The 17257-nt window shown below is 31.6% G+C and overlaps 1 protein-coding gene and 5 non-coding genes across 11 annotated transcripts in view; 1 reads left to right on the top strand and 5 right to left on the bottom strand.

Annotated features, from left to right (window-relative positions):
• The window catches only part of LOC126867991 (uncharacterized), a 148628-nt gene that overhangs the window by 81674 nt on the left and 49697 nt on the right, over positions 1–17257 (top strand). The window lies entirely within an intron of this gene.
• Trnae-uuc (transfer RNA glutamic acid (anticodon UUC)) lies at positions 136–207 on the bottom strand. Its single transcript has one exon. It is a non-coding gene; the product is annotated as a tRNA-Glu (tRNA).
• On the bottom strand, positions 882–953 carry Trnae-uuc (transfer RNA glutamic acid (anticodon UUC)). The gene has a single exon. It is a non-coding gene; the product is annotated as a tRNA-Glu (tRNA).
• Positions 1619–1690, bottom strand: Trnae-uuc (transfer RNA glutamic acid (anticodon UUC)). The gene has a single exon. It is a non-coding gene; the product is annotated as a tRNA-Glu (tRNA).
• On the bottom strand, positions 2331–2402 carry Trnae-uuc (transfer RNA glutamic acid (anticodon UUC)). Its single transcript has one exon. It is a non-coding gene; the product is annotated as a tRNA-Glu (tRNA).
• Positions 5520–5591, bottom strand: Trnae-cuc (transfer RNA glutamic acid (anticodon CUC)). Its single transcript has one exon. It is a non-coding gene; the product is annotated as a tRNA-Glu (tRNA).

Here is a 17257-nt window from a genome sequence, read left to right as displayed (position 1 = left end):
GATTCGAATATCCAATTTATATATCTATATAAATGGAATATATTTCTTTCTTTATTAATACTATTTGGAAAAAGTATGTTTTAATTTTGTGAAAAACAATAATATATTATGTTAAAAAAAATGACAAAAGTAAATTTCCGGTACCGGGAATCGAACCCGAGCCTCCTGGGTGAAAGCCAGGTATCCTAGCCACTAGACCATACCGGATTATATTAGAATCTCACTAAGTTTCAAACAAAACGCATTTTTTGAACACACAATTTTTCACTTGTATATTAATATTTAAATTACGTTTCATAATTATTAACAAAGCGAACGCCCTTGTTAATTTCAATAATCATAAGTAACGTATGCCGACAAAGTCAACATTCTGAATAGCTTTCCCCTGTACATGTTATCGTTGCTTGGTTTAGTCTCCGAGATATTTGCAAAAACCATTAATTTAGTTTACGTTACGATTATGCTTCTTTAATTTTCAACTCACAGAAGAAAGAGAAACCAATGGATTAGGTTTGATCTAAATTATTCTTCGAGCGCCGTAAGGTTGCCGATAACGCTACGATTCGTATTAATCTTTATATTATACTATCGTTATTCAAAATTGGAAACATTTCAGTCATGATATTGAAAAAAGAGCTGTTCGATTATCAAAATCGTATTGTCGTTGAAAGAGAAACGTTTGTGAATATCTCAGAAATTAAAACCAAGCGATGGTAATATATATAGGGAACAGTTCTTCAGAATGTTGAATTCGACAACATCTATTAATGTCATTAAGATTGGCAAGGTTGTACGTTTTGTACATAATTTTATTATATTATTAAAAAAAGTTGTGGATTTTTATGCAAGCAAAATAAAAAGAAAAAGTTTCAAAAATAAATTTCCGGTACCGGGAATCGAACCCGAGCCTCCTGGGTGAAAGCCAGGTATCCTAGCCACTAGACCATACCGGATTATATTGTGTCCTTCCTAAGTTTCAAACAAAACGCATTTTTTGAACATACAATTTTTCACTTATATATTAATATTTAAATTTAGATAATTATTTACAAAGAGAACGACCTCGCTGATTTCAATAATCTTAGACAAATTGACAAAGTCAACATTCTGAATAGTTTTACCGTATACATGTTACCCCTGTTTGGTTCAATTTCCGAGATATTTGCAAAAACCTTTAGTTTACGTTACGGTTACGCTTCATTTATTTTCAACTCACATAAGAAAGCAAAAATTATTGGGTTATGTTTGACTTAAATTTTTCTTCGACAGCCGTAAGGCTGCCGATAACGCTATAATTAATATTTATCTTTGTATCACATTATCGTTATTCGAAATTGGAAATATTTTAGTCACGATATTGAAAAAAAGGCTGTCCGATTATTAAAATCATATCGTCGACGAAACAGAAGCTTTTGCGGTTATCTCTGAAGTTCTAGGCAAACAACGGTAACATGTGTAAGGACAAATTCTTCAGAATAAAATTCCTAAAATTCCTCGATAAAAATTTCAGTCCTTCAGATCGGTAAGACCGTCCATTTTGTTAATAATTTCATTAATTTACTAAAAAATACTATGGATTTTTATGCAAATAAAATAAGAAAAAGAATTCAAAAACAAATTCCGGTACCGGGAATCGAACCCGAGCCTCCTGGGTGAAAGCCAGGTATCCTAGCCACTAGACCATACCGGATTATATTGGGTCCTTGCTAAGTTTCAAAGAAACAGTAGTTTTTGAATATAATTTTCCACTTGTATATTAATATTCAAATTATGTTAGATAATTATTTACAAACCGAACGCCTTTATAATTTCAATAATCGTAAAATATGCCATGAATAGCTTTTCCCTATACATGTTACCGCTTCTTGGTTTAGTCTCCGAGATATTTGCAAAAAACGTCAATTTAGTTTACGTTACAGTTAATGCTTCATTAATTTTCAACTCACAGAGGAAAGAGAAATCAATGGGTTAGGTTTGATTTAAATTATTCTTCGACCGCCGTAAGGCTACCGATAACGCTACAATCCATATTAATTTTTATATCATATTATTGTTATTCGAAATTGGAAACATTTCAGCCATGATATTGGAAAATGGGCTGTTCGATTATTAAAATCGAAAGAGAAACTTTTGCGAATATCTCCAAAATTAAAGCCAAGTGACGGTAACATTTGTAGGGAAAAGTTCTTTAAAATATTTGCTCCGACAACATAATTTAAGGTCATTAAGATTGGGAAAGTCATCCGTTTCGTAAATAATTTCATTAATTTACTAAAAAATACTATGGATTTTTATACAAATAAAATAAGAAAAAAATTTCAAAAATAAACTTCCGGTACCGGGAATCGAACCCGGGCCTCCTGGGTGAAAGCCAGATATCCTAGCCACTAGACCATACCGGATTTCGTATCCTGCGTCATATTGGAACTGTATTTAAAGGAAAGATGTACTATTATATAAAATTTTAATGAATTAATCGCTCGTATGAGTAATTTTCAATATTCCAATCGTAATCAATACTTGAAAAATAAAATCTCATATAAAACTTATCTATTTTATAAGAAATAATATGTAAAGTAAAACCATACAATTTTTTGAAATTATAATAGTTAATAAGCATTTAATAAAGTAATATAAATTTAAATTTGTTCATATGTAGTATAATAAGTAAACTACCTAATAAGTAAACAGAATAAAATATAATGAACTTTATTCTATCTATTTGTTATATCAATCGTGTTAATTTCGACAAATTTTTTTTATCTATAGTGATTTAAATTTGTGTTTTAATTCAACAATGTTTTCTTTAACAACTTGAAATAAAATAAATTGTGCAAGCTCTATTCTTGTGAAATATTTAATGACAAAAAAGGAAACAAATCTTAAATTTACATGTCGAATTCAATTTATTAAAAACTTAACTCAGTCTCAAAAATTTTGCCTTAAGCCTTCTTTGAATAAAAAAATAATGAAAGGCTGGTTCTAGATGTTCTTGCTTACACTATTAGCGGAATTAGAAACAGGACAATCTAATTAATTCTAATTACGAAAGGAATAATATACATATATATATATATATATATATATATATATATATATATATATATATATATATATAAATACCTCTAAATATTTTTAGCAATTAATGTTTATATTATAAGACAAAAGGTGATATATATTTTGCTTTTAAGACACAAGTAATTTAAAAATATTCTACAATGATGGTTAAAGACTCGTTCAAATTCGCTTCAAGCAACGTTCAGCAAAAGAATGGTACGTCGGTTGATTCATGGAATCTCAGCAGACGTTTTCGAGTGTTCAGGATCTAGTTATTGTTATAGGGTTTCGTCATAAAACTGTCGGTCCGAGCGGTGTAAGTTACGTGTGTAACTTTTCCTCGTATATTTTAGGTAGGCTTTTGCCTTCTGCATCCTACCCTTGTCCTACAGACCAAGAAATAATTTATAGGTATAAAAGAAACTTAAATTTTATATAATACGAATGTATATAAAAAATAGCTAATTGTTACAGAAATATTTGTAACATTCAACATCTCATCTGTTTATTACCATAAAGATAATATGGCAATAATCGCTTTATTATGCAAGTTAAAATTAATAACGTTCTCAATTACGATGTCCGATACATTCCCCTCACACTAAGTCGGCGTCTGTGAGTAACATCGCAAGTTACAATGCAACTATGAGTGGTGAATCATGTGCATTTGCCTGTATTTCGAGCGGTAAACCAGCGATTTCCTGTGTTTCCGTATTTGTGAAATGAGTAAGTTCATTGTTACTAGCTTTCCAGAATTTTCGCGAAAGTGTTCATGTTTACAAATTAACACTTTATTAATAAACTCTTTCTCTACATAACTGTATAAAACTAATGATTTTTATTATAATATCAGATATTTCGGCATCGATAGTTCGAATATTAGAAAGTTCGATCATAAACAAGGTTAATTTGCGATCTCTCTATATTTTGGCTTGTACTAAACATACAGTGACTACAAAAGGTATTTGTACATACTCTTACTTTCCAATGAACAATCTTCTTTATTAGGTTTTACATCTTATTTTCATAGTAGGTACAACATTTTCGTAATCAAATGAAAATACTTGGACTTGATTATTTAGTATGCAAACATTATAATAAATACGATGCTGTGCGAATATATTACTTTTTGTAGCTACTGTATGTTCCGCAAAATCCATTAAATATTCATAAATTACCGATCAGTTATCATAAGCAACCTATTTGGCATGGAATTATTTTCATCCAGCCATCAATTTATCGTCGAAGACACACACGCAGGACGTCTAGCTAATACGCGTACGCTGCACAATTTGAATAGCGTGTGTCCAAACATACAACGACGATGCGATACGATACGAAATGGAAAGCGGAACGTAATATTATAGAGGTTGGAAACGCGGTTTGGATCGATGGCACTAAATCTCCGGACAAAGGCTATTCAGAGCGTTGTTAAATCGCATGATCACGCCGATTACGGTTTGCACGCTTGGATCAGGAAGTCAAACGTCGTACAACCGACATTAAATATTCAATAATCACAGGGCGTGGAGAAACGTGACTGTCAAGGTACCGTTGCATCTGCACCCGTTGCCTCCCTCCCACGATGCATTTTCTTCCAAGTGGTATCTACTTTCGAATTCTACTTTCTTCGCTTCTGTAACAAGCGTAAACTAAGCTCAGCTTTACGCTAATTTTAAGATGAGTCGTGGTTCAATGAGACTATGATGTAGGAAAGATTTATACAAAATTATATACTTAGGGGTCTAAGTCTGTAACTGTTGATTTAACAAATAGTTGTAAGGATAAAATATTTTCGAGTGTCGATAAGTAGACTCTATCCGCTTATACTTTCACCAGGACATCTGTGGAGGATACGCTATCCTGAAATATCCTATATCGTATGTATCGATATATAGGACAACCGATAAAAAATGACAGAGAAATTTGCCTCATCGATGTGACAACGAGGCCCTTGAATTTTCCTAACAGGACCATTCCTTTTCGTAACGGCGAATGGATTGGAATCGATTTGTATTCTGGGATTAGCTAAACGTCTTAAAATAGCGGCCGTAAAACGGAGTTTTGATCGTACGTTACGAAGTATAGACTTTATTGAAACGTATATTTCTCACATTGTCAATATTGTATGACCAAAATGAGCAAATGTCCGGATACTTTGAAACGATCATTTAAATACTTTGGTTTGATAACGACTGTCCAAATAGATAAGATTGATTTCTAGAGATTGTTATTTATTTACAATAAACTTATTTTATGTATTAAATGGGGGTTTTTAATCTATATTGTGATTTTAATATAAAATTTGATTTTAACTCTTAATGTGGGCTAACTTTGTTTCTTTTCTTAGATAAGTGCAAAATGTACACATTTCATGAATGCTTTATTAGATAGTAATTAATAACAATCGCAAAAGCTAAAAAATATTTCATTTATCTCGTTCTAAATTTCAAAAAGAAGAATTCCGGTACCGGGAATCGAACCCGAGCCTCCTGGGTGAGAGCCAGGTATCCTAGCCACTAGACCATACCGGAGATGTTAGTTCTGTTGAGCGATTATGGTATTAACTAAAATTTGCCAAGGCAAAATTTTATTATTCATTGTTTTGAATATAATAAACATATATTTAATATCAATTTATTTTGTAACAAAATACGTAAATTGTTGGTAGAAGAAATAATTTGCCGTAGCGTAAAATAATACAAATTTATAGAAGTATATAGTTTATACAGTATAACATAATAAACAAGTAAAGTATAATAATTGATCATACAAAAATTATTTAGTCCTATACGCTTATACTTTATGCTTATCTGTGCATGCTAAATTTGGAAATAAATACTGTGCAATTAAGATTCCCTTTGAAATTATACTTTTATTTCATTAAATATTGTTGATTAATTCCTGTTTGATAATTGACAGTTAAACATAATTATAAAATATCGAGAACAATACCTTTTACTAATCTTCACTTATCCAATGCTTATGAGCTTTAGCAAATGCAAGTCGTCTTGTTCGATTCCTAGAATTCAGCAGTGGTTTCTTTTGGGGGTTTCGTCCTCTTAAGTTAAGCACTAATTTGTGTATCGTTTTTATAGTTTATCTCCGCAGCAATATTATTTGCACTACGAAAACAATTCTTTTCGCTCAATCAATGAATCCGGCGATCCATCTTCGGCATTGTTTTCCGTGGTCTTACGTTTTTCGGCTGATCGCAATACATGCCTGCTTGTGCATGCATACATGCATACATGTTTTCAAGTAAATTCTTTGATTTACCCATAGTCCGTTCCTACTTAAATGAATTGTAAGCAATAAAAAGAATCATGAATCCAGAAGAATTCCAGAATCATGTTTTACCCAGATCGCCTTGCACTAATGTCCACTGTTTACAAGTGCTAAGCGGTAACTAACTGTTGTAACTTCTACATTGTTCATATTTAACAACTGGCGATCTGAGGTTACGAAGCTTAAATATACAGCTATGTTATTACAAAGAGACAAACCGAATAGAAGAACAATATGCGTATAAGATGTTATAGTGATGCGTAGAGTGTCTATTTTAAAAAATGGTAAGCTTCGGTTAAACTAATTCCTTCCAGAATACTATTTTAGTAAATGAATAAGAAGAATGGTATATCGATTTTTATCTCCGTTAAGTAGTTGAAAGGTTTTGTTGAAACTAAATGCATAGATTGTTGTATATTTTGGAATTCTAGAATTTACAGGACATTCTTCGAAGTTTTATCGGTGAATAAACGATCACAAAGGAAAACCTTTTTATTAGAGATTGTAAGTAATCTTATAGTCCATCAAAATGAAAGGCACAGATGTTTCGCAAGTGTTACGGTATTGCCTGCGAATCAAAGTCATAACATCTGTTGTGTATTGATATCTAAACTTGAACTTTTAGGCTGTCTGTTGAAAAATTCACGAATGTAAATCTGCCTAAATTCAAATAAATGTAGATTTCAATACGTGACTCGAATGGAAGAAAATTTATTCAAACGGAATAAATTGCGAATTGTAAACTCACAAAGACAGGAGCACATTTACGAAAATGTAAATTTGAGTTAGGTTGTGTAATAAATTCACTAACGCTCCTTAAAAAGCATGTCAAGTGTTGCTGTTTCTGTATAATTCTTCTTTAAATCCACCCAATCGATAATGTATATTAAGTAATATGTGTATTTACTTTATGTCTTTTTATCATGCTGTTAACCTTCTTATCAAAATTTTAAACTTTCAGTACATCGTTCAGTGAATTCTCTTCGTCACAATTGCAGATTACACGTATAAATTAGACTCTTCTCAATATTTTCGCGTAAACTCAAATAAAATAATACAATATCAAGCCTAAGTTAACTTATAATAATTTGTATCGTATCAGTAACAAATATTATTTTGTTAATTACTAGTTAAATAGATAATTATAAGCAACAATTATAGCTTGCATACGAAACCGTATACTGTGCTAATGCTTTTGTGTATGCCACGATATTTGTATTAATGCAATCAATAATTATGCATCTTCGATAGATTAAAAGAAATATCGATACTATACTGTATATAAAAAAATAATTCAATTTTCTAATTCGTATCACGAAATATCAATTTGACGATCTCTTCAGATCGCAAAAATAATTCGTGAAAGCTGTATTACGTCAGGGACGTTTCATGGTCGCATAGTGTATACATAGACGGTGGTTACAAAGCGACGCGCGAGATTACGCGTGTTACCTCAATACGCTCTACCCGCACGATTCTTAACTCGCGTGCACGAGTTAATAAACGTGTTTACAATGTGGGCAATCCCGATCTCCCGCTCCGGGCTTCCGTTGAAATTGCCAGAAGGTATCCTGCATGCGAATGCGATGCCACCGTTCACATAGCATGACTCACGAACGTCGCTCAAGAGCTACCTGCTGGATACAAGGAGCTCGAGCCTCGAATACCGAGGATTTGTCCTTGCATCCAGGTCAGAGATGGCGATTGACGATCACGATCGAGGAATTAGAGCGGTTTCCAAGCATTCTGATGTTTACTCCAGATTCCAGGTGGCATTTTAGTGATCGTTCTCAAATTGTGAAAACAAATGGAAACTTGCTTCTGATCGTTCAATAATAAACATATTTGTTAACTATCTGAGTAGCATCGATGACTAGACTGCGGATTTTTATGCGGACTTAATTTTTTATGAATGTAATTAAAGAGATGGAATGCGTACTTACCTGAATATTACAACGATTAATATAGTTTAGATATTTTGTATATTTTTGCACGATGTAGATTTTTTGTGCGGTGTTGCCATTTTATATTAAATAAATGAATGAAGTAAATCAAACTTTATGTAGATGCATAGAAATCCGCAGTCCATTGATGTTGGTACAATATTCTGATGCTCGAAAGTAGTTGGACGCTTGGTTATTTTTGTTGCTCGTACGAAATATGGTTTTGTAAAGTTATGGATGAGAAGGGCTCTGATAATTATTTTATTCTCTATTGTTATTATTGCAATTATTATTGCCAGGATCATTATCATTATTATTATTACAGTTATATATTGTAAAATATTATAGCAATGAACTTGATTTTCAAAATTGTATTACAGTTCCAATATGTATGCAAAATAACACACATCCGTAAATTAAACATTAATTAAAACGTCACTATGATATTGATTACTATTTTGTATGTATTATGTAAATTATACGATAAACGAAAAAGAGTTCCTTTATATCAATAGAAAAAGAATCACGATTACATAACTCATATAAAGATTATATAATTACGATGAGTATAAAATTCATATAAAGATTATATAATTACGATGAGTATATAATTCATATAACATTATATATATAGTATATATACTATCAGTTTTTGTATACTACAAATATACTACAAATATTATTATCTGTGACAGAATTTTTACAAGTTTAATAAGACATTTAGTTTACCAACTTCAAAATATATTGAATTATATTCTTATCAATAAATGATACAGCATATTACGCAAGCGTATAATTGCAAAATCGATATCAATGGCATTTACATAGCAAAAACGACACAGTCTACTTAAAGCTAATCTTCCAGAAGTAATGCTACCTTGATATGGCGAAGGAACTGTCGTAAATCTCACATCAATTCAATGTATCCAAATGTATCCAATGTAACCAAAAATTCAATGTATCTGTTTATAATTCGGGTTGAGTTTCCAAGGAATTGAACAATAAACTGAGGGAAACTTTGTTTTTGAAAAGTAGTTTATCTCAGTTCATGTATGTAAATAGATATAGTTTTTAAAGGTGATATTTTTGACTAATTCGACTAACATAAAATTATGTATTCGTCCTACCTATTCCTAAAATTTAGGAGGATTTACAAACTCATAAAACATTTCACACGCATATTATTATCTTAACCCACTCGATGCTGACAATACAGCGTGCGCGTTCCACGATATCTATGCCACATATGGTGTGTGTATGATGTGGCGTGTGCTTTGAAAAAAAAAATGATACTGTCAGTGTTTAAAAACTGTTGGGGAGATAACATTGTATGAAAAGGAAGCAAGTGTACGGAAATAAAGGTTGACATTATATTTAAAACAGAAAGGGAATAGTGTTAAGATTCGTTGGAAGTTTAATAATAAAATAAGACAAAGACATATTTTGATATCTAATAACAAGTATAATTTACATTATATTACTTGATTTATATTACTTGATGATTCTTAAATGTGTTCTCTTATGAAAAATATATACGAACACATACGTATTATAAAAATGTCGTTCTTCGTCATATATCGAGTATAACACTGCACAATTGTCAAAATACACTGTTACTTTGCACATCGTGGATTTCTAGCGTATTTGGTTACCGCTATTGCTATCGTGGTCCACGAGAGATTAAAAACGTTTCGTGGTTTCTTGGTTCGTTTTATATACTTTGTTTTTGGTACCATTTTTACCACTTCCGTTCGAACCATTGTTTTCCTAGCATTTGACGTAAAATATTGGTTTGTGGTTGATGTATTTAAATAATTTATATGCTATAGAAGTTTTTCAACTTTTTGACGTGCACTATATAGCTTTGCGTGTTTGATTCGTCGGAAGGAATGAAATAATTATCAAGGCGGGTTTTATAATTTCAGAAGCGATTTATTTTGATTATAACATCTTTTGTACAAATGGTAGTAGAATTATGATAGCTGAAAAGATAAATTACGGAAAATGTTTGTAAAGTTATAAATACTTTTAGTTTCTTTTTTCTAAATAACAGAAGATCGTGACCTATGTAGAAACATCACAAAATTAAATCTTCGTCTCCTATCTTCTCATATAAAAAAGAAAATTCATGTTTTTTCATTGATTTTCTAAAGATTTCTAATTCTGTGTACTTAGTTAGTAATTGCGTGTTCGAGTATCAGCATTATGCACCTATTTAACACCGCGTGAAGATCTTATGTTTAACTTACAAATTTCGATCCGATACAAATTTGAGAGTGAGATTATTTGACTTGGTAAATTCATAATAAGCGTAGTTAGTACAAGTTAATCGATAATATGTTAATTACTATACGGTTTCTCTAAAGAAACGTTGCATCGCACATGTTAGTTTTCTCAGGCCAATTACACGAAGCCAATTACATTAAAATACTAATTGTACATAGGTCTGTTCACAGAATTCCACGGTAAATTTCACAACCTCACAAAGCACTTATTACGTTTCTCCTAATCTACATAGATAAATCCACATACATAGATAAAAATGCGAGAAAAAATTAAGAAAAAGAGATACAAGAACGACATGAACGACTTAACCATCAGACGTTTTACCATCGGTTAAGTTACTTTCTCATACGAAACAGTCCTATCTCCTAAACCAAAGATGCAAAGTGTAAACAAAACGAAGCACATAAATCCACCAATATCCTCGACCGCACTTTATTAAACGCCGCAATGCTTAAAGGTCGTGTAACCAAGTTAAGCGTAACACCGTCATTACAAATGCAGCAGGTGCCTCGTGACATAACTCGTGCGCCGAGGAAATATATCACTGTAACAACACTTGCGTGTATTTTACCGCGGCATAACAAAGCTGCGATTGTTACATACGCACGTGGCAGATCGCGAAGGGAAACCGTGATGACATTGTCGCTGTACGTTAGTCGTTGTATAAGGCGAGAGAGGGCAAACAATCGCAGAAACGTCGAAAACGTGGCAATAACCGATGTCTAGGCATACTGACGCATATCGCGTAGCTTGGAACGCAAAGTTTGCGCTCGCAGCTCGCAAAATACGTGTCTCCGTGTCTGCCATTTCAACGGTGCTGTGTAAACAGCCAAGAGGATCGCGCGACCGAGGTCAAGCTGTACGATAGGGATGAAAAGGGAGAGGAACCGCGTAATCCCTACATATGAGGTTCCCTTTATCGAAGTTATCCCCGCTCCACGTTACTCGCTTTTTCGAAGACGCACCACACACGCTGCTCGAATTGTTACGTCCTCTTTATCGCGACTCGACGAAATTTTCGTTTGACATTTTCAAACGCGACGTTGTCACTAGTGTTACATGTGAGCGTGTCAAGTAGAAGGTGGCGTGATAAATTGGGTTCTTACGATTTTACGGAAACGTAGTTTTGCTTTGGTATTTTTCTTCGAAAACGCGACTAGTTTGAGATATAAATCTTTGAATAAGTGTTCTGTTTGGCTACGAAAATTAGTTATTTTAACTCTTGGTGGTTATTTGTGTTAAGATGACAGGTATGTGATTGTTTGTTTATATTTCGTATGGAAATGACTTACTTCATCATTTTAATATAATATGTTATCTGTCTCATATGTTTTGATTAGTATAATAATATTATTATTAAATGATAAATGAAAACATTATTTATGAAAGTTGTAGGTGTGGTTGTAAGAGAAACATAACGTAGTTACGGTGGTAAGCTTCTTTATAGTAGCGCCATAAGCGCCATGAAGCGGTTAATATCTTTCTTTTGTAAGTGAAATGTTCAATTCTTCATTGTTAGGTAGAATAACGAGAATACCGAGTATCAGAATTTACTGTACTTGGTATGTGAAATATAAGCAAACAGAAATTACTAAATATTACGATATTACATTATTAAATTGTCGATATCTGATTAATGGGTATTAGCAACTTTCTTATTTAATGTTCATAAAGTAATGCATATAATGGTTTTGACCGGAGAACAAGTAAATATCCATATTTAACGTGAAAGTAAGAGAAATTCAATAAGAAACATTTCACGAACAGTGTGCTATAAATTCATGAACTTTATTAGATGACTCAGTAAATATGAAAGCGGTTTACATATAATTTTGTGTGTTTATAGCATTAAATAATTTATTGCTTTTACTAGAACTTTGAATTGATATAATTATAATGTACTTTAAATGAGAAGCGATTATTTTATAATACTTGCTATTATAATTGCCATTATAACGCGCTTATAATAGTACTTTAAAATAATATAAATTACCATAACTTACAATTAAATTACAAATTTTATTTGTTATACTTTAACACGAAAGTGCATAATATAGAAAACTCTGACTCAAGCAAATTAACATAAAATGATATGTCCCTTCATCTGTATCTTATATGTACCTTAAAATAATAATGTTAAAAATGATTAGATATTGCTGCTTCTGCATATATGTTCAATATCACAGTAAACAAGAGCATTAACAATTAAATGTAATATTTGCTGTTGATGAACATTCCAGGAATAATTGTATTTCAAGAATAATCCGCGTTATTTGTTTACTATATATATATCAAAATTCATAATTATCGAGTCATAGGAGTTAAGCACGTATGCCAAGTACGTGTTTTGATTGTACAATGCTGGATGAAGAGCAATTTCGACGTGGTAATCCCGACAAATAATATTGACTCAGACCTTGCCACATTTACATTTGCTTTTCCTTCTATGACGCTAGAAATAACACGCGTTCCATTTTCTCCCATTTTCTTTCTCACTAATTAAAATTTAGATGTTTGTTGTTAACCATTCTGAAATAACGAACGCTGAAACTCATTTAAATTTTCCTTAAACGAAGACAGAAAATTATCACATACGTTTTCGATAATTTTTGAAAATTTGGTATGTGTGTAGATATAATATCGCTTTCTTTATGTCGTAATTTATAAGCGATACAGATTTCATATTTTTGCTGATTCATACTTGAACGTTGTATTTTAAAGTAATTTAATAATTGGATTACGAATATTTATACGAATTCTTATTTTTATGTATCTTATTTCTATAATTTAGAAGATGGATTTTCCTATAAATACTGTATAGAATTTCGCAGCCTATTGTTAATATTTGTATACAATAATTTCACTCGTGTTTTTAAATATACTTTGATTTTCACACAATATTCCGCTCATACGATTATATGGATATATATATCAAAGTTTTTATCACTTCCTTCTTTATATTCTTATTTTATACACGCGTATCTCGGATACTCTCAGTTCGACGTGAAACATGCTTTTCACGGAGATGTATTTTAAATTTTAACAGCTTTCCAGAGTTGCCGCGCAGGATATCAATTTTTCACGTTTTCCAATAAACATTTTTCTTGCATGCGGCGACCACGTGAAATATCGAACGTGCTAAGTGAATAAAAAACGTGGTGTGCAACTTCGTGTTATCTCGATGCAATATTTTATATATATACACGGGGTATCCAGACTCACAAGAATAGAAAAAAAAGAAATAGCCATGAAGACGAAAATGACGCGCGTGTACCAACGTAAATTTGAAACTTGATTAAATGCCCTGAATAACGTGTTTCCCGATTTTACGAGTTCAGTTAAAAACACAGATTAAGCATCTCGAGCAAAATTCTACAAAAATTCCAGAAATGTTTCCATACTTTCTTTACCTTTTTTATTTGTCTCTTTATATATGGAAATTGGATTATCTCATGTAACTTATGTAAAAACTAACATCGTGTGGTACAGTTTTATGTGCTATAAAGAAATATTCTGGCAGAGAAAATAATTTTTCAATTTAAATAATAGCTTATTATAGATAGTCATCGAGCAAACAGATATGCTTACAATTTAAATATACCTATGTACCAGTCAAAGTGTATTCTAAAGATATACACATTTTTCATGAAATATTTAAAAAATTGTAATATCATTTATTAGTCCTTTTTATTATAAAGAAGAAGTAATTTATAATTACACAAAACTTACATATTTAAAATAATCTCGTTTTCATTTGAATTTTCTTATTTTAACATATTTTGGAATAAATTAATCCATTAAAAGAATTCACAAGCGTATCGAAGCATCTTATATATTGAAGTTGAGTCATTCAAAAAATTAATTTATTTATCCTGATATTCGCTGGAAACCAAGACAAGGAAAGAAAATAAATTTCATGTTACTTTTAGTAATGTGACACTGACAATGAGAAATGAGGGTGAGGACTCGAGTAGAATTATACAATAATTCTAGGAACAAGTTCCTTTCCATGCATAATTATGATCCCTACCCCGTGCCCGATATCAATGTTACTTTATAATATGCCAATGAGGCTCGAAATATGTGACCAGAAATTCGAATAAAGGAGAAATCAGTTTCGAAAAGAGGCACGTGCCGAGGGTGATTCAACTTCGCCTGTCTGTCCTCCCTCTTTCTGTTTCCGCTTTATTGATTCTTCGTGAATTTAGCCACACTCGTAGCATGGAATTATTAATGAAGACAACGTGCTCTGTTTTCCTATAAATCATACAACGAAGCATTTTTAGAGTCAGTTTCTCAAGCAGATTACTTTTGTTCGTGCATAGAAATAGATGTCCTTATTCGTGTGAAAAGTTCTTTTATTCGTCAACTTCTGACTTCCATGATTTTTTACCACTACTCGTAAATCAAATTTAATTACCCTTAATAATTAATGATGAAATACACGAACCATTTAACAACCAATAACATAGAAATATATAATAATATTAACTCTTTTCATTGCTAATATTCTTACACCACCATCGAAAATGGTATGAAAACATGTGAGTGCCCTTTGTATTTTATTGTAATAATACAATCAACATGTAAGATTGTCTAAGATGCTTTTTTTAACTATTGAATCTAGTTTAAATAATTCGTAGATCCTCCTTCATGTCATAAATTAATCGAACAAAAATAAATTCTGATTAAAAATTGATTATCTGTACTGTATATGTAGAATGGTGTTTGTAATAAATGTACATTAAAAACTGTTTAAAGCCAGAAAAGGGAATATTCATATTTTCTTTGTATTGATGTATATTTGATATTTAATCGCTAATTTTAATTGAGCCTGCAAATAATTGTACGGTTTATTTAACGAGCTATATGTTAAATCATATTGTGCGAATAGTGCTATGTTTCAAGTGCAGAATTTCCATCAACAAATGGTGCAATTTTCGCATGGAAATTTGATTCGTTCCCACCTTACGAATAATCGTACAGTATCTATGGATTAATGTCATTTGCATCCCAATTGTTAATTAAATTCGTACAAGACGAGGGAAGAAACTTGGATGTTATACCGTAACTGTAAGATATATTCCGGCAATAATTTCTCACGATAAGACGAGCTATATCGAAGTTCGAAGGCTAAATTAGTTTGCATTTCTGACACGAACTAACTGTATTAAAGTATTTGGTAGAGTGAGAATAACCGTGGTCGTTAGTTACCGATTGATCGAGCGAAATAGAGTTTCCCAACTAGAAACCGACGGCGAGGAATATTTTTGAGAAATTATTGCGCTTAGTCAGATTATTTATCGGGTCTTATTTATGCAAAGTAGGGAATTCATTTGATAATCAAATTTATAACAAGTGAAAGAGAATATTCATTGAATAAACTTTCTTCTAGTTTCGGTACATAAATTCGATGTTTCAGTAGAATTAAGAAATGTATACTATAAAATTACTTTTTTTTTAGTTCTAACGAGTTAATTAGATTAGAAGAAAGCTGAAAATCGTAGAAAAATATAGAAAATAATGATCATAGAACTGTACAATAGAATTGAACCTATTTGCTATAATCTATTTATAAAATGCCAAAATTATGGCACATACATAATGAAATTATTATTATACAGATTAGATTTAAGTTAAAAACCCTAAAGACATTAAAAGAATCTCGCATTGTAGTAATATATAATATACTTTACCTAAGTAAGTGATTTTAAATTAAAAATCGAATATGTATATCTCTTATGATATACAGTATCGTACGTTTTACGTATATTTCTTAAAATAATTCGTGAAATAGTTCCCGATTCTATTATGCTATCTATCATGGCTAACTGTGTTAGAAATACAGATTTCCTCAGTGTCTCGTACAGACAAAGTCAGGCACGTAATACTCAAAGATGATCGATTAAAATTGAAACGGTTCCGCGAGATAATGCTATATACATGGTGAAACAATTCAGCTATATTCAAGTATGACATTAAGAATTTCAATTAATATCAGAATCCAAATTATTTATTATTGTACTTCAAAACATAACTAAAATAGAAAACCAACTAAAAACGATTTATTAAATCCTAACGCAAAATAGAATTACTCGTTCCATATTATTTCTAAAATGAAAATAATAATACAGTAAAAATGATTCATTATCTGAAGTTCTTATCGTTTATTTTTATTTCAAGTAAAATTTATCCAAGTCTGGTTTATAAATCGTTGTTTGGTTATATAGTTACCATTGTATTGTTCTCGAATTACAATGAAGAGTAGCCGTGTTGGAACTCAGTGACCGTTGCCTCAATAATGGCAACTCGAATTCGTAGCATCACTCACCGGTTTACTAACGGGTACAGACTTTGCGTTTCAGATTCGAGTTTTGCTCTTGATCTCTCTTCATCTATCGAGCTGTACAACTCGCAACGGATCTCTGTGTGTCTGCTGGTTCTATCTCGACCATTAATTACCTCGAAACGCGCTCGGATCCTACGCTCTGAAGTGGCATGTTTAAAATCGTCTTTCGCATTAACGATCGTACCAGCATCCTACTGCGGGCTCTTTTAATGTCATTTTTCTTCGAGGGATCTTGTAATACGAGGAAAATTAGTTTGTCCAGGGCGAACGAAAATATTTGTTCTGTTGAAAAAATTCTCATTTTAACCAGACGTAAGGCATAAGGTAATTTTAG

Source organism: Bombus huntii, chromosome 7, assembly GCF_024542735.1.
Source record: "Bombus huntii isolate Logan2020A chromosome 7, iyBomHunt1.1, whole genome shotgun sequence".
Classification (NCBI taxonomy): Eukaryota; Metazoa; Arthropoda; class Insecta; order Hymenoptera; family Apidae; genus Bombus; species Bombus huntii.
Note: the sequence above shows the minus strand (reverse complement) of the source record. Positions and strands in the feature narration are given on the sequence as shown.